Source organism: Oncorhynchus tshawytscha, linkage group LG33 (assembly GCF_018296145.1).
Source record: "Oncorhynchus tshawytscha isolate Ot180627B linkage group LG33, Otsh_v2.0, whole genome shotgun sequence".
NCBI classification, from domain to species: Eukaryota; Metazoa; Chordata; class Actinopteri; order Salmoniformes; family Salmonidae; genus Oncorhynchus; species Oncorhynchus tshawytscha.
The window spans coordinates 3,172,861-3,198,910 of NC_056461.1; the positions used below are offsets into that span (position 1 = coordinate 3,172,861).

The window sequence follows — 26,050 nt, forward strand, 5'->3', positions numbered from 1 at the left end:
GAAGGCACGACAGTGACCTCTTCACCCTCAGGAGGCTGAAGAAATTAGGCTTGTCCCCGAGGGTCCTCACAGTGTCCTACAAAAGCACCATCGAGAGCATACTGTCGGGCTGCATCACAGCCTGGTACGGCAACTCCACCGATGCTGACCGCAAGGCTTTACAGAGGTTGGTACGCACATTGTCTCACAGGAAGCCAAGAAGACCTTCAGGCTGCTGAATAACCCCCCCCCCCCTCACAGAATTCCCGTGTTATGGTGGAAAAATTAAAGCAGAGCCTTTTCTTTGACGTGTGTTGCTCAGACTGTCACATGCAGAGCAAGTCAGACCTAATTGCTCTCACTGCCGGGCAAAAAACACACACTGGCAGGCCATTATTAATGTCGAGCTGACACACACACACCCACCAGAGACACCAAACTCCAGGGAACACGAACAGTATATTTGTTTTTGTTAAACTTTTTTTTAAACTAGGCAAGTCAGTTAAGAACAAATTCTTATTTACAATGACGTCCTACTTGTAATTCCCCCCCCCCCGGCCAAACCCTCCTCTAACCCGGACGACACTGGGCCAATTGTGTGCCACCATATGGGACTCCCGATCACGGACGGTTGTGATACAGCCCAGAATCAAACCCAGGTCTGTAATGACACCTATAGCTCTGTGATGCAGTGCTTTAGACCTCTGCTCCACTCAGGAGGCCTGTGTCACTCTGGAACAGGAGTCAGTCTGGCAGGCAGCGCTGTGTTGTGAACTTTCCAGGAGCGGATTTTGCGATGGAAGGTACATCTGTTGAGCCATGACAGACTGTGACAACCACGGTGTCATTCGGGCAGCTTTTTCACTATGATGTTGTAGTGTGAACCCCCCCAAGGTTTTTTATATGCACACGGAGTAACATAGTTCAGACTCTGTAGGAGAAGGGCCCCAATGTTTCACGTAACAGCCAAGGTATTGAACTGGATACTGTTGTTTGTCAAAAACAAATCCTGCTATTAGAAACATGAAACAGGGGACACAACCAAAGCGATACTCATAGACAAACACACACATACTGGTAGACATCAGAGGCTCTGTCTCTTTCTGTCTCCGTCTCTACAGTGTTAAAGAACCTGTCATGAAATCTGTCCCAAAAGTCCAGGGCTGAAGACAGATCTGTGCTAGCTTGTGTGTGTATGTTTGCGGTTTACTTGGGTTGAGGTCACAGCCCTGGGACATTGTGTGTGTTGTTGACACATTTAAAAAAACATGACCTGTTGCTTCATGCCTGCATTCCTGTGGTCATACGAATGCTCTCATATACTCTTCACACTACTGAGTCAAGCCGAGCTGGGATGCGCTGGCCTGGTTCTTTATGTCAAGATAAATGATCCGAGCCAGCACAGTATGGTTCAGGTCAACACAATAGTTTGAAAAGGGTATTACAGAATGATTCGAGAGTAGATAGTAGCAGAGGTTAAAAGTAATCTAGGATTAATCCGATGAACACTCCATCCACCCACTGGAACAAAGGCAGATTATCACCAGGAGTGATAGAAAACAGGAATAGAGAAGGATGAACAGCTGGAATATAAATGTGCAGTAATCGTAATGCCGGTATTTTGAATCATCTTGGTAAGTCTACAAATAATACAGTGGGAGTTGTGATATTTCTGGGGTGTTCAGCAAAGGAGACAACAGGGTGACAGTTACTGTATGTACATACAGTACATGCATACACTATATCAGTAGTACTCAACACAAAGCGTATGTTTCTGAGTTGGTCATGATTTGTTTTAGACCAGGGGCTAGTTTAGTTATTCTCTGATATTGATTTAATCCTGGAACTGGTTGGAACTAAACACTGCAGAACTTACAGCAGAAACACTCTAGGACCACAGTTACCACTGGACTATATGCATATCTTCACAGAGGGAACATCCATATTTTCATCTTTTAACACACTTCATTGTAAGTCAACCCAACTTTACAGCAATATACAAATAACCCACCACAGTCAGTACCCACTACGGTTTCACCAGTCTCACCCAGTCAGGATGGTGAGTGCCAGCAACTGAGTTTTTTGTGGCCCCAAAAGGTGGGTCAACTCTTAATGTCTAGCCCAGCATCCCATCAAAATGGACATTGAATCAATGAAAACACTCACTGCAACCAGACAGTGCCACTACTGCAGGCATTCCCCAAAATGGCAGCCTCACAGAGAGAGCAGGGGGGATTAAATATGGAGCCAAAATGGTAGCCGTAAGTGATAAATAAATGTAAATGGCCCCACAGTTTCCCAATTCACAGGCCCCACTGTCCTAGTCTTTAATCTCTGCGACTGCTCCAAATGAACATTCAAAGTCCTTGTGTACAGCACATTGAGTTAAATATAGCAAAGCAAAATCCCTCTGTCTGAAGATATGTGGCTGGAGTTCCACTCAAAAGGAATATTTAATGCGTTCCGCTTCGTTCAGATTCCTAGACAAGGTACTCCATATAACTCCTCTGTGTGTGTGTGTGTGTGTGTGTGTGTGTGTGTGCTCTCCTCTACCAGATGTCAAATACTTTTGTAGTGCCGTCAATATACAGTGCTAAGATACCTAGAAAATGGATGACTGTACAGTACATCACATCACAGGCATGACACAGCATCTACAACTAAACGGGACACAGTATGGTGTTACAGACCAATCAAAGATTCATCTTAGGTCACTAATGGACAAATGAATGAATTAGAAACAAATGGAACTCAACTTCCCTGTGAAAGAGTGAACAGCCAGATCTCTTATAAACTGGAAATGAAAAAGAAGAGGATCTGTCTTCGTCACGGGTGACTCATTGAAAGTCCTTAATGATGATACTCCAATTCAAACCCCCTCAAAGGCTGTAGAAACAGCAGGACATCAAATAACATCTTGACAGAGAAACAAACATAGCATGTCAACTAAACCCACTCCTCTTTATAAGTGTATGTATTAAAACAGTTGTCATTCCACAACAGATGGGACTGTGCACAATCTCATACATTTACATTTCTCTTATCCAGAGTGACTTACAGCATTGAGTGCACACGCTTTCAAATTTGTTTATACTGGTCCCCCACGAGAACTCACAACCCAGATAGTGTTTGTGCCTCTACCAACTGAGCCACACAGGACCTCAAATCCTCCTTCAAACACTCCATACACTCATTCAAAAATATTTTTCCTGGTCTTCAAATGACTCAGGCAGTTTGTGTGCGTGTGTGTGTGTGTGTGTGTGTGTGTGTGTGTAGCCGGGACAGAAAGTGTCATTAGAGGAAGGAGTCATGTATGTGCATGTGTCAGTGTGTGTGCGTGTGTGTGAGTGAGTGTATGAAAACTCAGCAAAAAAAGAAATGTCCCTTTTTCAGGACAATGTCTTTCAAAGATAATTCATAAAAATCCAAATAACTTCACAGATCTTCATTGTAAAGGGTTTAAACACTGTTTCCCATGCTTGTTCAATGAAACATAAACAATGAATGAACATGCACCTGTGGAATGGTCGTTAAGACACTAACAGCTTACAGACGGTAGGCAATCAAGGTCACAGTTATGAAAACTTAGGACACTATAGAGGCCTTTCTACTGACTCTGAAAAACACCAAAAGAAAGATGCCCAGGGTCCCTGTTCATCTGCGTGAACGTGCCTTAGGCATGCTGCACAGAGGCATGAGGACTGCAGATGTGGCCAGGGCAATAAATTGCAATGTCCGTCCTGTGAGAGACGCCTAAGACAGCGCTCCAAGGAGACAGGATGGACAACTGATTGTCCTCGCAGTGGCAGACCAGATGTATCAACACCTGCACAGGATTGGTACATCCGAACATCAGACCTGCGGGACAGGTACAGAATGGCAACAACAACTGCCCGAGTTACACCAGGAACGCACAATCCTTCCATCAGTGGTCAGACTGTCCGCAATAGACTGAGAGAGGCTGTACTGAGGGCTTGTAGGCCTGTCCTCACCAGACATCACCGGCATCAAGTCGCCTATAGGCACAAACCCACCGTCGCTGGGCCAGACAAGACAGGCAAAAAGTGCTATTCACTGACGAGTCGCAGTATTGTCTCACCTGGGGTGATGGTCGGATTGGCATTTATCGTCGAAGGAATGAGCGTTACACCAAGGCCTGTACTCTGGAGCGGGATCGATTTGGAGGTGGAGGGTCCGTCAGGGTCTGGGGCAGTGTGTCACAGCATCATCGGACTGAGCTTGTTGTCATTGCAGGCCATCTCAACGCTGTGCATTACAGGGAAGACATCCTCCTCCCTCATCTGGTACCCTTCCTGCAGGCTCATCCTGACATGACCCTCCAGCAAGACACTGCCACCAGCCACACTGCTCGTTCTGTGCGTGATTTCGTGCAAGACAGAAATGTCAGTGTTCTGCCATGGCCAGCGAAGAGCCCGGATCTCAATCCCATTGAGCACGTCTGGTACCTGTTGGATCGGAGGGTGAGGGCTAGGGCCATTCCCCCCTGAAATGTCCAGGAACTTGCAGGTGCCTTGGTGGAAGAGTGGGGTAACATCTCACAGCAAGAACTGGCAAATCTGGTACAGTCCATGAGGAAAAGATGCACTGCAGTACTTAATGCAGCTGGTGGCCACACCAGATACTGACTGTTACTTTTGATTTTAAATCCCCCCTTTGTTCAGGGACACATTATTCAATTTCTGTTAGTCACGTCTGTGGAACTTGTTCAGTTTATGTCTGTTGTTGAATCTTGTTATGTTAACGTTTCTTTTTTACTGAGTTTATGTATCCTGACATGTGTCAGTGTGTGCGCTTTTATCCTGGTGTGTCAGAATGTGTGTGTGAGTATGCCTGTGTGTGTGTGTATGGACATTTGTTAATGATGGTTAGGCAGGCTCTCTCTCTTTCTCCAAAACACCCCAGAGCTTGGCTCCTTTAGTACTTCACACAGCCGTCAGTCCCTCATTAACGATGTTCTCTCATCAGATGTTCTTAACACAAATAGAGTGTTTGATATTTTAATCAGGCAGGGCTTAGTTAGAGACAATGGACATGACAAATGTCACAACATTATGTGGTGTTATGTGAGGAAATGATTAAAGATCCATAGTGTGAAATTATTAAAGATCCAAATGATGATAGACTGGTGTGCGTGTTTATTTAGGGGTTCTGTTTGTATGTTTAATGTTTAATGAGTAACAAATTGACATTGCAGCATTGACGGCTATGAGTTAATAGTTTTATTGTCATTCATGATTCACAATGGATAAACTGCAGCTGTGTGTGAGGACGTTCTCCCACATGGCTGCGTGTACAAAGACCTGAGATTTTGACTTGGATTTTAGTCATCTCTCCTTCCACCCCCCCCCTCCCCTAATCTACCTCTCCATCTCTTTCTTTCTTCTCTTTCCAGATTCCAGTACAGACCCCACACACTCAATTTGTGAGCTTGAGCTGGCACAATGCCTAGATGGGATACACACACAAACGCACGCACGCACGCACGCACACGCAGTCAGACACACACACACACACACACACACACACACACACACACACACACACACACACACACACACACACACACACACACACACACACACACACACACACACACAAGCCCCCAACCACACCCACAGCTTTTGCTCTCCAGCATCAATCCAGGTCATCTCCAATTAAGCAGGGGAGAGTGGATCGAGGTACCAAATAATGGATTCCATTGCTACTGTATAAATGTTGAACCACTCACTTTCAGGTGATTGGTGATTACAGTTTTTTACAATCACTTTGGCACTAATTTTGGAACCTTGATGTCAGCGGGTAAAACAGGCCCTACAGGCAAAACAAAGGTCAAATAAGAATAGTTTATAAACAAAAGGAGTTACTTTAGATTAGGTCAGGAGTCTGATGTATTGTGTGTACCCTTTACTGTGTGTGTGTGTGTGTGTTTGTGTGTGTGTGTGTGTTTTGTATGTGTGTGTGTGTGTGTGTGTGTGTGTGTGTGTGTGTGTGTGTGTGTGTGTGTGTGTGTGTGTGTGTGTGTGTGTGTGTGTGTGTGTCAAAGATTAACCCCCAAAAAACTGATGAGAAGTGATACAGAGTTGTTTCTTTCATGTCGAAAATAACTTTAAAAAAGGTCTCTTAAATTACTGATTTTGCAAATACCAATGAACTTAAAGGTTAATGATGACTATATTGCGCAATTGCGTTGCTGTACCTCGAGGAAGATCTGATTAGACAGGGACAAAGAGCGACAAGTTCGATGCAGCCTCCTACACATCACTCCAACCCACATTTAACTGAAACTGTGTCTGCCAGGACTAAACTCACACTCACTCAAGTCCCCCCATAAGGCACCAGTGCCAGATACTGGGTGGCATATGATTAAGATAAGACTTTATCACTGGAGCCCTCCATTCATCTATTGGCTTAGCTTTTTCAGCCTCCTAAATGGGACGTTCAGGAGATAAAACCATGGAATAGAGGGAAACGACTGAATGGGAGAGAGGAGGAATCTCAGAGAAGGAGGTGTGTGTTACCTTTTTTCAAAAACATCACTCAACTCTTAATTTATGCTGGTTTGCCTGACCCAGGCAATCTATTGGCTAATGACTATTGATTTCCGTGTTTATTGACCAATGATTAACCAATAATGATTATTAGTAAATTATGTCGGATTGCATTAGTTTCAATAGGGATCTCTCCCAAATGGCGCCCTATGACCCTACATGGGCCCTGGTCAAAAGTAAAGCAGTATATAGGGAATAGGGTGCCACTTAGAAATCTGTCCTGAGGTCCCCCCTGAAAGCACGTTTTGGTTGTGCTTTGACCTAGCACTAAACAGCTGATTCAAATAACCAACTCATTATCAAGCTTTGTTCATTTGAAACAGCTGTGTAGTTCTAGGTTAAAAAACAAAACATGCACCCAAGGGTGCTCCAGGACTGAGTTTGGGAAACCCTGGCCTAGAGTATCACTAATGGGATGAGTCATCAATCAATCTATCATCAAGTCATAAGAAACCTGCACTCACGGGCAAGCGGGAGAGGGAAGGGGCTCTGTGGGGGCTTGAGGAACGAACATTCTCAACAAAGACAAGAATTACTCATACTGTGAATTCTCATGAACTTCTCCTCTCTACTCCCTCTTCCTCGTCCCATCCCTCCATCCCAGTCCCTCTCCTCCCCTAGCCGCAACGTGCTGAATGCAGACTTATTAGTATCCCGTCGGCATTGACCTGCACTCTCCCCACCTTCCCCCACCTCATCCCCTCTCCTCCCCTAGCCGCACCGTGCTGAATGCAGACTTATTAGTATCCCGTCGGCATTGACCTGCACTCTCCCCACCTTCCCCCACCTCATCCCCTCTCCTCCCCTAGCCGCACCGTGCTGAATGCAGACTTATTAGTATCCCGTCAGCATTGACCTGCACTCTCGCCACCTTCCCCCACCTCACCCCCTCCCCCCCCTAGCCGCACTGTGCTGAATGCAGGCTTATTAGTCTCCCGTCAGCATTGACCTGCACTCTCCCCACCTTCCCCCACCTCATCCCCTCTCCACCTACCCATTTTAGCCATTTTTGCATTTTATAATACAGAGCCATGAGTGCATGGAACTCCCTTCCATCTCATATACAGTATAATACAGTCTTATATACACTATAATACAGAGCCATGAGTGCATGGAACTCCCTTCCATCTCATATACAGTATAATACAGAGCCATGAGTGCGTGGAACTTCCTTCCATCTCATATACAGTACAATACAGAGCCATGAGTGCATGGAACTCCCTTCCATCTCATATACACTATAATACAGAGCTATGAGTGCGTGGAACTTCCTTCCATCTCATATACAGTATAATACAGAGCCATGAGTGCGTGGAACTTCCTTCCATCTCATATACACTATAATACAGAGCCATGAGTGCATGGAACTCCCTTCCATCTCATATACACTATAATACAGAGCCATGAGTGCATGGAACTCCCTTCCATCTCATATACAGTATAATACAGAGCCATGAGTGCATGGAACTGCCTTCCATCTCATATACAGTATAATACAGAGCCATGAGTGCATGGAACTCCCTTCCATCTCGTATACAGTATAATACAGAGCCATGAGTGCATGGAACTCCCTTCCATCTCATATACACTATAATACAGAGCCATGAGTGCATGGAACTCCCTTCCATCTCATATACAGTATAATACAGTCTTATATACAGTACAATACAGAGCCATGAGTGCATGGAACTCCCTTCCATCTCATATACAGTATAATACAGAGCCATGAGTGCATGGAACTCCCTTCCATCTCATATACACTATAATACAGAGCCATGAGTGCATGGAACTCCCTTCCATCTCATATACAGTATAATACAGTCTTATATACAGTACAATACAGAGCCATGAGTGCATGGAACTCCCTTCCATCTCATATACAGTATAATACAGAGCCATGAGTGCATGGAACTCCCTTCCATCTCATATACAGTATAATACAGAGCCATGAGTGCATGGAACTCCCTTCCATCTCATATACAGTATAATACAGAGCTATGAGTGCATGGAACTGCCTTCCATCTCATATACAGTATAATACAGTCTTATATACACTATAATACAGAGCTATGAGTGCATGGAACTGCCTTCCATCTCATATACAGTATAATACAGAGCCATGAGTGCATAGAACTCCCTTCCATCTCATATACAGTATAATACAGAGCCATGAGTGCATGGAACTGCCTTCCATCTCATATACACTATAATACAGAGCCATGAGTGCATAGAACTCCCTTCCATCTTATATAGCGCAAGTGAAGATCAAATCTAGCTTTAAAAAACTAATAGAGCAACACCTCATAGCACATCGGCTCTCCCCCATGTGACCTACTTGTTGTGTGTATGTACTGACATGTATGTGTTACTGATAGATGCACACACACACACACACACACACACACACACACACACACACACACACACACACACACACACACACACACACACACACACACACACACACACTACATGTTCATGTTCTTACAGTCTTTTGTCTGTAATGTATTTTTGTTGTGTCAGACCCCAATTAGACTAGTAGTTGCCACTGGCAACAAATGAAATACAATAAAAACAATATGTGCACACAATCACTATTCTCTCCAATATGGGCCCACTTCTCCTAACCCCCATTCTCTATCTGAAAGCAGGTAGAGTTTTGGTGGCTGCCTCTTTTCTTTTCTCTCTCTTTAAATACCCTGCAAATCAGAGGAGGATGCACAGCAAACGTCAATGCCAGCGCTGCTCTCCTTAGCTGGAGTGCCACAGGGTGCCTCCAAGGTTAACTTCATACATTACAGTCAGAGAGAGCAGAGACAGTACTGAGCAGAGTGGAGAGACAGTTAAGAGTGGCAGATGGGGTACGGGTGGGATGTTGTATCGGAATAATATACAGTGTGTGTGTGTGTGTGTGTGTGTGTGTGTGTGTGTGTGTGTGTGTGTGTGTGTGTGTGTGTGTGTGTGTGTGTGTGTGTGTGTGTGTGTGTGTGTGTGTGTGTGTGCGAGAGAGAGGCTGAGTGTTAGATATTATTTTAACTGATAACAGTATTTAATTGGCATTCTTTCTCCAATATATTTGCCCCTCAAAGTCACCCTTGCCTGTGTGTCTTGCTGGGTCCATTTGAGCAATTCACGAGGAGATGTGAGATTTCCATAACAACAATCTCCCCTTCTATCAAAGTGACTCCGAACACCCGACTGCACCCCCAAAACACACCATATGCAAGTATTCCCTTTGTAGAACTGCAGTATTTACCATAGGTGTTAGCAGTATATTTTTCTTCTGCTGTATATATAGTATGTCATACATTGCCATAACTGTTAATGCGTACTGTTGTGTAAACTCAGCTCGGTCTCCAGAGCAAATAAAATGAGTCTTGAATATGTCTAGCTATTTGCAACATTGACAGATGAATCTATTGTTTCATTAGAACATGTTTACTTGCCAACAAGTTGAAATAATACACCAACTCCCTTCATCATTTGTTTTAGCAGTAAGATTGGTACTTCCAAATCCATGTCATGAATATCACAAGGAATTGATCCAGAAGTTGAAGTCAACACTTTATTCGTTTCTGATGTAGCTGGAATCATTTAGTCACATGTCAGTACACTTGTAACAACTATTATATAAAACATTTTATATCAAACCCCATTATATACAGGAGATATGTACAACAGCTTGCAATATCTATACTACAATGCAGTTGTGAGTATACTAGGCATTCTATATTATACTACAACATCAGTCTAACTGAATATAGATTTGTGTAGGCTGAATGTTCCAGGCAGGGTCCTGAATGTTCTTCAGCTGGTGAACGTCATATCGTGTTCCACAGGGATGCTGGCCCATGTTGACTCCAATGCTTCCCACAGTTGTGTCAAGTCCTTTGAGTGGTGGACCGGCAGCGGGGGCGGCAGTGTAGCCTAGTGGTTAGGGCGTTGGATTAGTAACCGGAAGGTTGCGAGTTCAAACCCCTGAGCTGACAAGGTACAAATCTGTCGTTCTTCCCCTGAACAGGCAGTTAACCCACTGTTCCCAGGCCGTCATTGAAAATAAGAATGTGTTCTTAACTGACTTACCTGGTTAAATAAAGGTAAACTTAAAAAATAAAAAATAAATAAAATTATTGATACACAAGGGAAACTGTTTAGCATGAAAAACCCAGCAGGTTTGCAGTTCTTGACACAAACCGGTGCACCTGGCACCTACTACCACACCCCGTTCAAAGGTGTTTAAATATTTTGTCTTGCCCATTCACCCTCTGAATCGTACACATACACAATCCATGTCTCAATTGTCTCAAGGCTTAAAAATCCTTCTTTAACCTGTCTCCTCCCCTTCATCTACCCTGATTTAAGTGGATTCAACAAGTGACATCACTTGGATTCACCTGGACAGGCTATGTCATGGAAAGAGCAAGTGTTCTTAATGTTTTGTACACTCAGTGTACAGTAGAAGCTGTAGCCTACTTATAAACCCACTAACTCTGATGACAAGACACAGACCTTGTTTATGCCTAGCTCCAGTATATTTATTTGCTCATCATGGAGTCATGGAAAGATTTAGCAAAGGTGACAAGCTCCTGGTGTTGAGCTTGATGTTGATGCCACTGCAGACGTTGGTGGGTTCAAACTCTGTAAATAGAACACATAGACCAGTCACCTTAGCCTCTGCAGCAGTTAGTTAGTAGTTAGTCCGGTAGGCTGTAGCTAACATTGCTAAAGTTAACTTGCAAAGTTACAAATCACATCGACAGATAGCGGCTTGCTAATTACATTGATTTGCTTTGAAATGTCTAGGTAGCATATTATGAAATGTAGGAAATGTAGTTCAATTACTAGTTAGCTAGCCAAGTTAGATATGTTACCTCTGCTTGACATCTTAATAAGGTATCCCATGAAATGTTACACCAGCAGCCTGTGCTTGCTTGTAGTTTGCACATTCAGGTACTGAGCACAACACCATGACTAAACAGTACAGTTGTTGTCAACACAAAAATAAAAATAAATAGTTATTTGCACGCTGATGTTCGATGAATGAGTGGCTGGTCCAGTGAGTAACGTTAGCTACCTGTTGACACCCATTCTCAAATGGATCAACCAAGACAGCGGTGGTACTACATCCTGAAATCGCTATGAATTGCAGAAATGCTCGTATTTGTGTGTAGTGAGGAAATTATCAATATTTATGACACATATTATACGTTAATAACATCTTAATGGACAAATACAGTGAAATGTCCCTTTAACTGAGATAAAATAATGAAAAACCCCTTTGAAAAACTAAAACTATTATCTTTGACTACAAAACAAACAAAAATGTAATTAAAACCATCATACATTATGTTCAGTTTGAGTGTTTTTGGAGGCAAAAATCAAATGGCTTCTGAATCTCACAGATCACATTGAGACTGACTTTATAATTAAAAGGTAGACTAAATGATATGACGTTGCCATGAGCAGCGCCACAGATATTTGGCGCATTTGAGTGGTAAGGCTAAAACAGCCGACTGTAGACGAAAGTCAAGAAGTGAAGTCGGGGAAGGTGCCTCTGCGACAGCTGAAAGTCGAGAAGTGAAGTCGGGGAAGGTGCCTCTGCGACAACTGAAAGTCGAGAAGTGAAGTCGGGGAAGGTGCCTCTGCGGCAGCTGAAAGTCGAGACGTGAAGTCGGGGAAGGTGCCTCTGCGACAGCTGAAAGTCGAGAAGTGAAGTCGGGGAAGGTGCCTCTGCGACAGCTGAAAGTCGAGAAGTGAAGTCGGGGAAGGTGCCTCTGCGACAGCTGAAAGTCGAGAAGTGAAGTCGGGGAAGGTGCCTCTGCGACAGCTGGAAGTCGGATACTAATGTGGTTTTCCAACAGAAAGGCTCAGGTCAACACGGCAGTGTTGCTATTGTTTATAAAATGTTCTTAATAATGTCGAAATGAACATGTATCTAACCCCCATGTCACATACTGAATAACTGAAATCATAATATAATATTACGTGTGTACACATTGTAGAATCAATTAGTGAGAGAAAGCCTCAAATATCATCTTAATGTGTATACAGTATATCCACTGCACACATAAATCACTGCAAATTGATTCCTGTTTCAATCAAGTCTTTGGTCAAGTTCGCATTGGTCAAACATTACATTTTAGTAATTTAGACGTTCATATCCAGAGCGATTTACAGAAGCAATTAGGGATAATTGCCTCACTCAAGGGAACATCAACATGAACTCAACAAAAAAAGAAACGTCCTCTCACTGTCAACTGCGTTAATTTTCAGCAGCTTAACATGTGTAAATATTTGTATGAACATAACAAGATTCAACAACTGAGACATAAACTGAACAAGTTCCACAGACATGTGACTAACAGAATTGGAATAATGTGTCCCTGAACAAAGGGGGGAGTCAAAATCAAAGTAACAGTCAGTATCTGGTGTGGCCACCAGCTGCATTAAGTACTGCAGTGCATCTTCTCCTCATGGACTGCACCAGATGTTCCGGTTCTTGCTGTGAGATGTTACCCACTCTTCCACCAAGGCACCTGCAGGTTCCCAGATATTTCTGGGGGGATTGAGATCCGGGCTCTTCGCTGGCCATGGTAGTACACTGACATTCCTGTCTTGGAAATCACGCACAGAACGAGCAGTATGGCTTGTGGCATTGTCATGCTGGAGGGTCATGTCTGGATGAGCCTGCAGGAAGGGTACCACATGAGGGAGGAGGATTTCTTCCCTGTAACGCAAAGCATTGAGATTGCCTTCAATGACAACAAGCTCAGTCCGATGATGCTGTGACACACCGCGCCAGACCATGACGGACCCTCCACCTCCAAATTGATCCAGCTCCAGAGTACAGGCCTCGGTGTAACGCTCATTCCTTCGACGATAAACGCGAATCTGACCATTTTGTGAGACAAAACTGTGACTCGTAAGCGTAGAGCACTTTTTGCCAGTCCTGTCTGGTCCAGCGACGGTGGGTTTGCGCCTGCCTTACAACAGGCCTACAAGCCTTCAGTCCAGCCTCTCTCAGCCTATTGCGGACAGTCTGAGCACTGATGTAGGGGTTGTGCGTTCCTAGTGTAACTTGGGCAGTTGTTGTTGCCATCCTGTACCTGTCCCGCAGGTGTGATGTTTGGATGTACCGACCCTGTGCAGGTGTTGTTACACGTGGTCTGCCACTGCAAGGACGATCAGCTGTCCGTCCTGTCTCCCTGTAGCTCCGTCTTAGGTGTCTCTCACAGGATGGACATTGGAATTTATTGCCCTGGCCACAGCTTCAGTCCTCATGCCTCCGTGCAGCATGCCTAAGGCACGTTCACGCAGATGAGCAGGGACTCTGGGCATCTTTATTTTGGTGTTTTTTCAGAGTCAGTAGAAAGGCCTCTTTAGTGTCCTAGTTTTTCATAACTCTGACCTTAATTGCCTACCCTCTTTAAGCTGTTAGTGTCTTAACGACCATTCCACAGGTGCATGTTCATTCATTGTTTATGTTTCATTGAACAAGCATGGGAAACTGTGTTTAAACCCTTTAAAATGAAGATCTGTGAAGTTATTTGGATTTTTACAAATTATCTTTGAAGACAGGATCCTGAAAAAGGGACGTTACTTTTCTTGCTGAGTTTATTTTTCACCTATTCGATTTGAACCAGCGACCTTTTGATTACTAGCCCAACGCTTTTAACTGTTAGGCTTCCTGCCACCTAATGATGAGTTGACATTAGAGCCTCCCACAATGCAGGCAATGAAGATAGTGAAAAGCAATTGCAGAAACTTGCAGTCGACTGCTGTCAAAGTCATGACCTTTGATTACATAATTTTTGTAAAGTTCATGCAGTGGACATGTAGGTACGAGTTGGACAATTTTCATCCCCAGAATGCAACACCATATTACCGCCACACCGGTGGTCACGACGGCAGTCAAGTTCCATATGACCGTTTCATTGTATTTAGGCTTCTCCAAGCTCTGATGCTGCTGATGGCCATTAGTAGCCTACCAAACTTGCTAACTGCCTGGATTGTATTGTCCCTCTAATCACTCAGACATCAATGCAAATGTCATCGAAAATTGGATCAAACACTTCATGAGTGCCCATGAGCTCACGTTGGCAACATTTCTATAGGCAATACAATTGCGTGAGAAAATAGAATGACGGCCTCTATTAAAAAGAGGAGTCTCCCATCAGCTTTCTATGGCCTAGGCCTACTATACGTTCTAATATTAAGCACATTGCTTTTCTTTTAAGCAGGAGTATAGCCTTGCTGGCTGGCATGAAAATGAACCACGGGAAAAGCGTCCTCTATTCGCTATTTAAGTGCTTAGACATGTGTTTTTTTTACGCTGCCACTGTATCGAGACAGGTGCATGAAAATGGTCCATTCTAAATCATAACAAATTTCACACATATATTATTTACTATATGTAAAGACAATATTAAATCAATAATAGTATGATGGGTGACAATATTAGCCTCACTTGTTAATGATATATTATCACTTGTGAATGATGCACAGTTTAATGCAAACAGCACATCCTTTTTTTTACGACTTTTTCAGATCATAGTCGCACACCTCAAGTAGCCTAGCCCATAGGCCTACATGTCTTGATAAGGTTTGTATCACAGCCAAATAACATCTTAATAAATCTTGTTCAGGATAGGGGGCAGTATTTCCCCTTTGGATGAATTGCGTGCCCATAGTGAACTGCATCAAAATCTGTCCTAAATTGCTAATATATGCATATTATTATTATTATTGGATAGAAAAAAACTCTGAAGTTTCTAAAACTGTTTGAATGATGTCTGTGAGTATAACAGAACTCATATGGCAGGCAGAAACCTGAGAAAAAAATCCAACAAGGAAGTGGGAAATCTGAGGTTGGTCGTTTTTCAACTCATTCCCTATTGAAGATACAGTGGGATATTGGTCATGTTGCACTTCCTAAGGCTTCCACTAGATGTCAACAGTCTTTAGAACCTTGTTTGATGCTTCTACTGTAAAGGAGGGGCTTATAATGTTCTAGCTGTGTCTGAATCCTGGCTTAGGAAGACCACCAAAAATTCTGAAATCTTCATCCCTAACTACAACATTTTCAGACAAGATAGTGTTGCAATCTACTGCAGAGATAGCCTGTAGAGTTCTGTCCTACTATCCAGGTCTGTACCCAAACAATTTGAACTTCTACTTTTAAAAATCCACCTCTCTAAAAACAAGTCTCTCACCGTTGCCGCCTGCTATAGACCACCCTCTGCCCCCAGGTGTTCTCTGGAGACCATATGTGAACTGATTGCCCCCCATCTATCTTCAGAGCTTGTGCTGCTAGGTGACCTAAACTGGAACATGCTTAGCACGCCAGCCATCCTACAATCTAAGCTTGATGCCCTCAATCTCACACACATTATCAATGAACCTACCAGGTACCACCCCAAGCCGTAAACACGGGCACCCTCATAGATTTCATCCTAACCAACTTGCCCTCTAAATACACCTCTGCTGTTTTCAACCAAGATCTCAGCGATCACTGCCTCATTGCCTGCATCCATACTATCTCCACTCATCACTATCAAACACTCCCTGAAACACTTCAGCGAGCAGGCCTTTCTAATCGACCTGGCCGTGGGAATCCTGGAAGGATATTGACCTCATCCCGTCAGTAGAGGATGCCTGGTTATTTTTTTTAAATGCCTTCCTCACCATCTTAAATAAGCATGTGTCACGCCCTGACATTAGTATTCTTTGAGATTATAACAGAACATGGCCAAGATGTTCAAATGTTCATAAATGACCAGCATGGTCCAATAATAATAAGGATGAACAGTTGAAACTGGAGCAGCAGCACGGCCAGGTGGACTGGGGACAGCAAGGAGTCATCATGTCAGGTAGTCCTGAGGCATGGTCCTAGGGCTCAGGTCCTCAGAGAGAGAGAAAGAAAGAGAGAAAGAGAGAATTAGAGAGAGCACACTTAAATTCACACAGGACACCGAATAGGACAGGAGAAGTACTCCAGATATAACAAACTGACCCTAGCCCCCCGACACATAAACTACTGCAGAAATATGCTTGGAGATAAAGCTTTATGATATGATTTCCGGCCTTTTTTCAGTATTCCAAGGCATTGGTTGTTCAGTGGTAGAATTCTCGCCTGCCATGCGGGAGGTCTGGGTTCGATTCCTGGCCAATGCAGGGTGTTTTGAACATGTAATTTCGAGAAGTATGCAAACCCCTGAGGAAGAAATCTGTGTTCGATTGCCAGGCCAACAGAAATCTCTGGTCTTGGTTGAAATCTCAACTGACACTTGAAAAATCTCACTTTGCTTTCGTTTTCAGTTTGGACATTCACTCATTCTCAGGAGACTTTGGTGAATCCATTGTAGATGTCCAGTGTACATGTACGTACATGTAATCGATTTCGCTCTATACCACTCACCCAAACTCAAGACAGTTGTCACTGACTAGTTGGTTAATCGTTTCCCATTTAACAACTAAAGCCTTTCACAAAGTAAATCACCTCACACACTGGACATCTACAATGGATTCACCAAAGTCTCCTGAGAATGAGTGAATGTCCAAACTGAAAACGAAAGCAAGGCCAGATTTTTCAAGAGTCAGTTGAGATTTCGACCAAGACCAGAGATTTCTGTTGGCCCGGCAATCGAACACAGATTTCTTCCTCAGGGGTTCGCATATACTTCTCGAAATTACATGTTCAAAACATCCTGCATTGGCCGGGAATCGAACCCGGGCCTCCCGCGTGGCAGGCGAGAATTCTACCACTGAACAACCAATGCCTTGGAATACTGAGAAAAGGCCGGAAATCGTATCATAAAGCCTTATCTCCAAGCATATTTTTCGATTTGTGCTCAGCTACATTGTTCACCCGAAAAAAAGCAGTCCTTTCTCCCCGTCGGGGAATTGAACCCCGGTCTCCCGCGTGACAGGCGGGGATACTCACCACTATACTAACGAGGAGCTGGTGTGTTGGACCTTTGAAAAAACGTGGAGCATTGGTACAAACCATAAGTTTGCAGTGTTGGGCTTTAACCCTTCTAACAAAAACATCTGTATAGACTGAATGGTTAGAGCTAGAAGCTGCTGTGACCCCTCTATGGAATGCTGGGACTCTCACGAACACGTACATGTAATCGATTTCGCTCTATACCACTCACAGGCCACACAATCGTAGTTAGAAGGTGACGCGTTTGTGGGATGTCCCAGGACATTGTCACAAATGCCAAACTCAAGACAGTTGTCACTGACTAGTTGGTTAATCGTTTCCCATTTAACAACTAAAGCCTTTCACAAAGTAAATCACCTCACACACTGGACATCTACAATGGATTCACCAAAGTCTCCTGAGAATGAGTGAATGTCCAAACTGAAAACGAAAGCAAGGCCAGATTTTTCAAGAGTCAGTTGAGATTTCGACCAAGACCAGAGATTTCTGTTGGCCCGGCAATCGAACACAGATTTCTTCCTCAGGGGTTCGCATATACTTCTCGAAATTACATGTTCAAAACATCCTGCATTGGCCGGGAATCGAACCCGGGCCTCCCGCGTGGCAGGCGAGAATTCTACCACTGAACAACCAATGCCTTGGAATACTGAGAAAAGGCCGGAAATCGTATCATAAAGCCTTATCTCCAAGCATATTTTTCGATTTGTGGGCTCAGCTACATTGTTCACCCGAAAAAAAAGCAGTCCTTTCTCCCCGTCGGGGAATTGAACCCCGGTCTCCCGCGTGACAGGCGGGGATACTCACCACTATACTAACGAGGAGCTGGTGTGTTGGACCTTTGAAAAAACGTGGAGCATTGGTACAAACCATAAGTTTGCAGTGTTGGGCTTTAACCCTTCTAACAAAAACATCTGTATAGACTGAATGGTTAGAGCTAGAAGCTGCTGTGACCCCTCTATGGAATGCTGGGACTCTCACGAACACGTACATGTAATCGATTTCGCTCTATACCACTCACAGGCCACACAATCGTAGTTAGAAGGTGACGCGTTTGTGGGATGTCCCAGGACATTGTCACAAATGCCAAACTCAAGACAGTTGTCACTGACTAGTTGGTTAATCGTTTCCCATTTAACAACTAAAGCCTTTCACAAAGTAAATCACCTCACACACTGGACATCTACAATGGATTCACCAAAGTCTCCTGAGAATGAGTGAATGTCCAAACTGAAAACGAAAGCAAGGTCAGATTTTTCAAGAGTCAGTTGAGATTTCGACCAAGACCAGAGATTTCTGTTGGCCTGGCAATCGAACACAGATTTCTTCCTCAGGGGTTTGCATATACTTCTCGAAATTACATGTTCAAAACATCCTGCATTGGCCGGGAATCGAACCCGGGCCTCCCGCGTGGCAGGAGCGAATTCTACCACTGAACAACCAATGCCTTGGAATACTGAGAAAAGGCTGGAAATCGTATCATAAAGCCTTATCTCCAAGCATATTTTTCGATTAGTGGGCTCAGCTACATTGTTCACCCGAAAAAAAGTAGTCCTTTCTCCCCGTCGGGGAATTGAACCCCGGTCTCCCGCGTGACAGGCGGGGATACTCACCACTATACTAACGAGGAGCTGGTGTGTTGGACCTTTGAAAAAACGTGGAGCATTGGTACAAACCATAAGTTTGCAGTGTTGGGCTTTAACCCTTCTAACAAAAACATCTGTATAGACTGAATGGTTAGAGCTAGAAGCTGCTGTGACCCCTCTATGGAATGCTGGGACTCTCACCAACACGTACATGTAATCGATTTCGCTCTATACCACTCACAGGCCACACAATCGTAGTTAGAAGGTGACGCGTTTGTGGGATGTCCCAGGACATTGTCACAAATGCCAAACTCAAGACAGTTGTCACTGACTAGTTGGTTAATCGTTTCCCATTTAACAACTAAAGCCTTTCACAAAGTAAATCACCTCACACACTGGACATCTACAATGGATTCACCAAAGTCTCCTGAGAATGAGTGAATGTCCAAACTGAAAACGAAAGCAAGGTCAGATTTTTCAAGAGTCAGTTGAGATTTCGACCAAGACCAGAGATTTCTGTTGGCCTGGCAATCGAACACAGATTTCTTCCTCAGGGGTTTGCATATACTTCTCGAAATTACATGTTCAAAACATCCTGCATTGGCCGGGAATCGAACCCGGGCCTCCCGCGTGGCAGGAGCGAATTCTACCACTGAACAACCAATGCCTTGGAATACTGAGAAAAGGCTGGAAATCGTATCATAAAGCCTTATCTCCAAGCATATTTTTCGATTAGTGGGCTCAGCTACATTGTTCACCCGAAAAAAAGTAGTCCTTTCTCCCCGTCGGGGAATTGAACCCCGGTCTCCCGCGTGACAGGCGGGGATACTCACCACTATACTAACGAGGAGCTGGTGTGTTGGACCTTTGAAAAAACGTGGAGCATTGGTACAAACCATAAGTTTGCAGTGTTGGGCTTTAACCCTTCTAACAAAAACATCTGTATAGACTGAATGGTTAGAGCTAGAAGCTGCTGTGACCCCTCTATGGAATGCTGGGACTCTCACGAACACGTACATGTAATCGATTTCGCTCTATACCACTCACAGGCCACACAATCGTAGTTAGAAGGTGACGCGTTTGTGGGATGTCCCAGGACATTGTCACAAATGCCAAACTCAAGACAGTTGTCACTGACTAGTTGGTTAATCGTTTCCCATTTAACAACTAAAGCCTTTCACAAAGTAAATCACCTCACACACTGGACATCTACAATGGATTCACCAAAGTCTCCTGAGAATGAGTGAATGTCCAAACTGAAAACGAAAGCAAGGCCAGATTTTTCAAGAGTCAGTTGAGATTTCGACCAAGACCAGAGATTTCTGTTGGCCCGGCAATCGAACACAGATTTCTTCCTCAGGGGTTCGCATATACTTCTCGAAATTACATGTTCAAAACATCCTGCATTGGCCGGGAATCGAACCCGGGCCTCCCGCGTGGCAGGCGAGAATTCTACCACTGAACAACCAATGCCTTGGAATACTGAGAAAAGGCCGGAAATCGTATCATAAAGCCTTATCTCCAAGCATATTTTTCGATTTGTGGGCTCAGCTACATTGTTCACCCGAAAAAAAGCAGTCCTTTCTCCCCGTCGGGGAATTGAACCCCGGTCTCCCGCGTGACAGGCGGGGATACTCACCACTATACTAACGAGGAGCTGGTGTGTTGGACCTTTGAAAAAACGTGGAGCATTGGTACAAACCATAAGTTTGCAGTGTTGGGCTTTAACCCTTCTAACAAAAACATCTGTATAGACTGAATGGTTAGAGCTAGAAGCTGCTGTGACCCCTCTATGGAATGCTGGACTCTCACGAACACGTACATGTAATCGATTTCGCTCTATACCACTCACAGGCCACACAATCGTAGTTAGAAGGTGACGCGTTTGTGGGATGTCCCAGGACATTGTCACAAATGCCAAACTCAAGACAGTTGTCACTGACTAGTTGGTTAATCGTTTCCCATTTAACAACTAAAGCCTTTCACAAAGTAAATCACCTCACACACTGGACATCTACAATGGATTCACCAAAGTCTCCTGAGAATGAGTGAATGTCCAAACTGAAAACGAAAGCAAGGCCAGATTTTTCAAGAGTCAGTTGAGATTTCGACCAAGACCAGAGATTTCTGTTGGCCCGGCAATCGAACACAGATTTCTTCCTCAGGGGTTCGCATATACTTCTCGAAATTACATGTTCAAAACATCCTGCATTGGCCGGGAATCGAACCCGGGCCTCCCGCGTGGCAGGCGAGAATTCTACCACTGAACAACCAATGCCTTGGAATACTGAGAAAAGGCCGGAAATCGTATCATAAAGCCTTATCTCCAAGCATATTTTTCGATTTGTGGGCTCAGCTACATTGTTCACCCGAAAAAAAGCAGTCCTTTCTCCCCGTCGGGGAATTGAACCCCGGTCTCCCGCGTGACAGGCGGGGATACTCACCACTATACTAACGAGGAGCTGGTGTGTTGGACCTTTGAAAAAACGTGGAGCATTGGTACAAACCATAAGTTTGCAGTGTTGGGCTTTAACCCTTCTAACAAAAACATCTGTATAGACTGAATGGTTAGAGCTAGAAGCTGCTGTGACCCCTCTATGGAATGCTGGGACTCTCACGAACACGTACATGTAATCGATTTCGCTCTATACCACTCACAGGCCACACAATCGTAGTTAGAAGGTGACGCGTTTGTGGGATGTCCCAGGACATTGTCACAAATGCCAAACTCAAGACAGTTGTCACTGACTAGTTGGTTAATCGTTTCCCATTTAACAACTAAAGCCTTTCACAAAGTAAATCACCTCACACACTGGACATCTACAATGGATTCACCAAAGTCTCCTGAGAATGAGTGAATGTCCAAACTGAAAACGAAAGCAAGGCCAGATTTTTCAAGAGTCAGTTGAGATTTCGACCAAGACCAGAGATTTCTGTTGGCCCGGCAATCGAACACAGATTTCTTCCTCAGGGGTTCGCATATACTTCTCGAAATTACATGTTCAAAACATCCTGCATTGGCCGGGAATCGAACCCGGGCCTCCCGCGTGGCAGGCGAGAATTCTACCACTGAACAACCAATGCCTTGGAATACTGAGAAAAGGCCGGAAATCGTATCATAAAGCCTTATCTCCAAGCATATTTTTCGATTTGTGGGCTCAGCTACATTGTTCACCCGAAAAAAAGCAGTCCTTTCTCCCCGTCGGGGAATTGAACCCCGGTCTCCCGCGTGACAGGCGGGGATACTCACCACTATACTAACGAGGAGCTGGTGTGTTGGACCTTTGAAAAAACGTGGAGCATTGGTACAAACCATAAGTTTGCAGTGTTGGGCTTTAACCCTTCTAACAAAAACATCTGTATAGACTGAATGGTTAGAGCTAGAAGCTGCTGTGACCCCTCTATGGAATGCTGGGACTCTCACGAACACGTACATGTAATCGATTTCGCTCTATACCACTCACAGGCCACACAATCGTAGTTAGAAGGTGACGCGTTTGTGGGATGTCCCAGGACATTGTCACAAATGCCAAACTCAAGACAGTTGTCACTGACTAGTTGGTTAATCGTTTCCCATTTAACAACTAAAGCCTTTCACAAAGTAAATCACCTCACACACTGGACATCTACAATGGATTCACCAAAGTCTCCTGAGAATGAGTGAATGTCCAAACTGAAAACGAAAGCAAGGCCAGATTTTTCAAGAGTCAGTTGAGATTTCGACCAAGACCAGAGATTTCTGTTGGCCCGGCAATCGAACACAGATTTCTTCCTCAGGGGTTCGCATATACTTCTCGAAATTACATGTTCAAAACATCCTGCATTGGCCGGGAATCGAACCCGGGCCTCCCGCGTGGCAGGCGAGAATTCTACCACTGAACAACCAATGCCTTGGAATACTGAGAAAAGGCCGGAAATCGTATCATAAAGCCTTATCTCCAAGCATATTTTTCGATTTGTGGGCTCAGCTACATTGTTCACCCGAAAAAAAGCAGTCCTTTCTCCCCGTCGGGGAATTGAACCCCGGTCTCCCGCGTGACAGGCGGGGATACTCACCACTATACTAACGAGGAGCTGGTGTGTTGGACCTTTGAAAAAACGTGGAGCATTGGTACAAACCATAAGTTTGCAGTGTTGGGCTTTAACCCTTCTAACAAAAACATCTGTATAGACTGAATGGTTAGAGCTAGAAGCTGCTGTGACCCCTCTATGGAATGCTGGGACTCTCACGAACACGTACATGTAATCGATTTCGCTCTATACCACTCACAGGCCACACAATCGTAGTTAGAAGGTGACGCGTTTGTGGGATGTCCCAGGACATTGTCACAAATGCCAAACTCAAGACAGTTGTCACTGACTAGTTGGTTAATCGTTTCCCATTTAACAACTAAAGCCTTTCACAAAGTAAATCACCTCACACACTGGACATCTACAATGGATTCACCAAAGTCTCCTGAGAATGAGTGAATGTCCAAACTGAAAACGAAAGCAAGGCCAGATTTTTCAAGAGTCAGTTGAGATTTCGACCAAGACCAGAGATTTCTGTTGGCCTGGCAATCGAACACAGATTTCTTCCTCAAGGGTTCGCATGTACTTCTCGAAATTACATGTTCAAAACATCCTGCATTGGCCGGGAATCGAACCCGGGCCTCCCGCGTGTCAGGCGAGAATTCTACCACTGAACAACCAATGCCTTGGAATACTGAGAAAAGGCCGGAAATCGTATCATAAAGCCTTATCTCCAAGCATATTTTTCGATTTGTGGGCTCAGCTACATTGTTCACCCGAAAAAAAAGCAGTCCTTTCTCCCCGTCGGGGAATTGAACCCCGGTCTCCCGCGTGACAGGCGGGGATACTCACCACTATACTAACGAGGAGCTGGTGTGTTGGACCTTTGAAAAAACGTGGAGCATTGGTACAAACCATAAGTTTGCAGTGTTGGGCTTTAACCCTTCTAACAAAAACATCTGTATAGACTGAATGGTTAGAGCTAGAAGCTGCTGTGACCCCTCTATGGAATGCTGGGACTCTCACGAACACGTACATGTAATCGATTTCGCTCTATACCACTCACAGGCCACACAATCGTAGTTAGAAGGTGACGCGTTTGTGGGATGTCCCAGGACATTGTCACAAATGCCAAACTCAAGACAGTTGTCACTGACTAGTTGGTTAATCGTTTCCCATTTAACAACTAAAGCCTTTCACAAAGTAAATCACCTCACACACTGGACATCTACAATGGATTCACCAAAGTCTCCTGAGAATGAGTGAATGTCCAAACTGAAAAACGAAAGCAAGGCCAGATTTTTCAAGAGTCAGTTGAGATTTCGACCAAGACCAGAGATTTCTGTTGGCCCGGCAATCGAACACAGATTTCTTCCTCAGGGGTTCGCATATACTTCTCGAAATTACATGTTCAAAACATCCTGCATTGGCCGGGAATCGAACCCGGGCCTCCCGCGTGGCAGGCGAGAATTCTACCACTGAACAACCAATGCCTTGGAATACTGAGAAAAGGCCGGAAATCGTATCATAAAGCCTTATCTCCAAGCATATTTTTCGATTTGTGGGCTCAGCTACATTGTTCACCCGAAAAAAAGCAGTCCTTTCTCCCCGTCGGGGAATTGAACCCCGGTCTCCCGCGTGACAGGCGGGGATACTCACCACTATACTAACGAGGAGCTGGTGTGTTGGACCTTTGAAAAAACGTGGAGCATTGGTACAAACCATAAGTTTGCAGTGTTGGGCTTTAACCCTTCTAACAAAAACATCTGTATAGACTGAATGGTTAGAGCTAGAAGCTGCTGTGACCCCTCTATGGAATGCTGGGACTCTCACGAACACGTACATGTAATCGATTTCGCTCTATACCACTCACAGGCCACACAATCGTAGTTAGAAGGTGACGCGTTTGTGGGATGTCCCAGGACATTGTCACAAATGCCAAACTCAAGACAGTTGTCACTGACTAGTTGGTTAATCGTTTCCCATTTAACAACTAAAGCCTTTCACAAAGTAAATCACCTCACACACTGGACATCTACAATGGATTCACCAAAGTCTCCTGAGAATGAGTGAATGTCCAAACTGAAAACGAAAGCAAGGCCAGATTTTTCAAGAGTCAGTTGAGATTTCGACCAAGACCAGAGATTTCTGTTGGCCCGGCAATCGAACACAGATTTCTTCCTCAGGGGTTCGCATATACTTCTCGAAATTACATGTTCAAAACATCCTGCATTGGCCGGGAATCGAACCCGGGCCTCCCGCGTGGCAGGGCGAGAATTCTACCACTGAACAACCAATGCCTTGGAATACTGAGAAAAGGCCGGAAATCGTATCATAAAGCCTTATCTCCAAGCATATTTTTCGATTTGTGGGCTCAGCTACATTGTTCACCCGAAAAAAAGCAGTCCTTTCTCCCCGTCGGGGAATTGAACCCCGGTCTCCCGCGTGACAGGCGGGGATACTCACCACTATACTAACGAGGAGCTGGTGTGTTGGACCTTTGAAAAAACGTGGAGCATTGGTACAAACCATAAGTTTGCAGTGTTGGGCTTTAACCCTTCTAACAAAAACATCTGTATAGACTGAATGGTTAGAGCTAGAAGCTGCTGTGACCCCTCTATGGAATGCTGGGACTCTCACGAACACGTACATGTAATCGATTTCGCTCTATACCACTCACAGGCCACACAATCGTAGTTAGAAGGTGACGCGTTTGTGGGATGTCCCAGGACATTGTCACAAATGCCAAACTCAAGACAGTTGTCACTGACTAGTTGGTTAATCGTTTCCCATTTAACAACTAAAGCCTTTCACAAAGTAAATCACCTCACACACTGGACATCTACAATGGATTCACCAAAGTCTCCTGAGAATGAGTGAATGTCCAAACTGAAAACGAAAGCAAGGCCAGATTTTTCAAGAGTCAGTTGAGATTTCGACCAAGACCAGAGATTTCTGTTGGC

At 44.4% G+C, this 26,050-nt stretch overlaps 19 non-coding genes across 19 annotated transcripts; all 19 read right to left on the reverse strand.

The window, feature by feature from the left end:
- Positions 1-17,255: 17,255 nt before the first annotated feature.
- trnag-gcc lies at positions 17,256-17,326 on the reverse strand. Its single transcript has one exon. It is a non-coding gene; the product is annotated as a tRNA-Gly (tRNA).
- A 109-nt stretch (positions 17,327-17,435) lies between these two features.
- On the reverse strand, positions 17,436-17,507 carry trnad-guc. Its single transcript has one exon. It is a non-coding gene; the product is annotated as a tRNA-Asp (tRNA).
- A 552-nt stretch (positions 17,508-18,059) lies between these two features.
- Positions 18,060-18,130, reverse strand: trnag-gcc. The gene has a single exon. It is a non-coding gene; the product is annotated as a tRNA-Gly (tRNA).
- A 112-nt stretch (positions 18,131-18,242) lies between these two features.
- trnad-guc lies at positions 18,243-18,314 on the reverse strand. Its single transcript has one exon. It is a non-coding gene; the product is annotated as a tRNA-Asp (tRNA).
- A 734-nt stretch (positions 18,315-19,048) lies between these two features.
- On the reverse strand, positions 19,049-19,120 carry trnad-guc. Its single transcript has one exon. It is a non-coding gene; the product is annotated as a tRNA-Asp (tRNA).
- Positions 19,121-19,854: 734 nt separating this feature from the next.
- On the reverse strand, positions 19,855-19,926 carry trnad-guc. Its single transcript has one exon. It is a non-coding gene; the product is annotated as a tRNA-Asp (tRNA).
- A 552-nt stretch (positions 19,927-20,478) lies between these two features.
- On the reverse strand, positions 20,479-20,549 carry trnag-gcc. The gene has a single exon. It is a non-coding gene; the product is annotated as a tRNA-Gly (tRNA).
- A 111-nt stretch (positions 20,550-20,660) lies between these two features.
- trnad-guc lies at positions 20,661-20,732 on the reverse strand. The gene has a single exon. It is a non-coding gene; the product is annotated as a tRNA-Asp (tRNA).
- Positions 20,733-21,283: 551 nt separating this feature from the next.
- Positions 21,284-21,354, reverse strand: trnag-gcc. The gene has a single exon. It is a non-coding gene; the product is annotated as a tRNA-Gly (tRNA).
- A 111-nt stretch (positions 21,355-21,465) lies between these two features.
- On the reverse strand, positions 21,466-21,537 carry trnad-guc. The gene has a single exon. It is a non-coding gene; the product is annotated as a tRNA-Asp (tRNA).
- A 552-nt stretch (positions 21,538-22,089) lies between these two features.
- On the reverse strand, positions 22,090-22,160 carry trnag-gcc. Its single transcript has one exon. It is a non-coding gene; the product is annotated as a tRNA-Gly (tRNA).
- Positions 22,161-22,271: 111 nt separating this feature from the next.
- Positions 22,272-22,343, reverse strand: trnad-guc. The gene has a single exon. It is a non-coding gene; the product is annotated as a tRNA-Asp (tRNA).
- Positions 22,344-22,895: 552 nt separating this feature from the next.
- trnag-gcc lies at positions 22,896-22,966 on the reverse strand. The gene has a single exon. It is a non-coding gene; the product is annotated as a tRNA-Gly (tRNA).
- A 111-nt stretch (positions 22,967-23,077) lies between these two features.
- trnad-guc lies at positions 23,078-23,149 on the reverse strand. Its single transcript has one exon. It is a non-coding gene; the product is annotated as a tRNA-Asp (tRNA).
- Positions 23,150-23,701: 552 nt separating this feature from the next.
- On the reverse strand, positions 23,702-23,772 carry trnav-gac. Its single transcript has one exon. It is a non-coding gene; the product is annotated as a tRNA-Val (tRNA).
- A 112-nt stretch (positions 23,773-23,884) lies between these two features.
- On the reverse strand, positions 23,885-23,956 carry trnad-guc. The gene has a single exon. It is a non-coding gene; the product is annotated as a tRNA-Asp (tRNA).
- Positions 23,957-24,509: 553 nt separating this feature from the next.
- On the reverse strand, positions 24,510-24,580 carry trnag-gcc. Its single transcript has one exon. It is a non-coding gene; the product is annotated as a tRNA-Gly (tRNA).
- A 111-nt stretch (positions 24,581-24,691) lies between these two features.
- Positions 24,692-24,763, reverse strand: trnad-guc. Its single transcript has one exon. It is a non-coding gene; the product is annotated as a tRNA-Asp (tRNA).
- A 735-nt stretch (positions 24,764-25,498) lies between these two features.
- On the reverse strand, positions 25,499-25,570 carry trnad-guc. The gene has a single exon. It is a non-coding gene; the product is annotated as a tRNA-Asp (tRNA).
- Between the last annotated feature and the right edge of the window lie 480 nt (positions 25,571-26,050).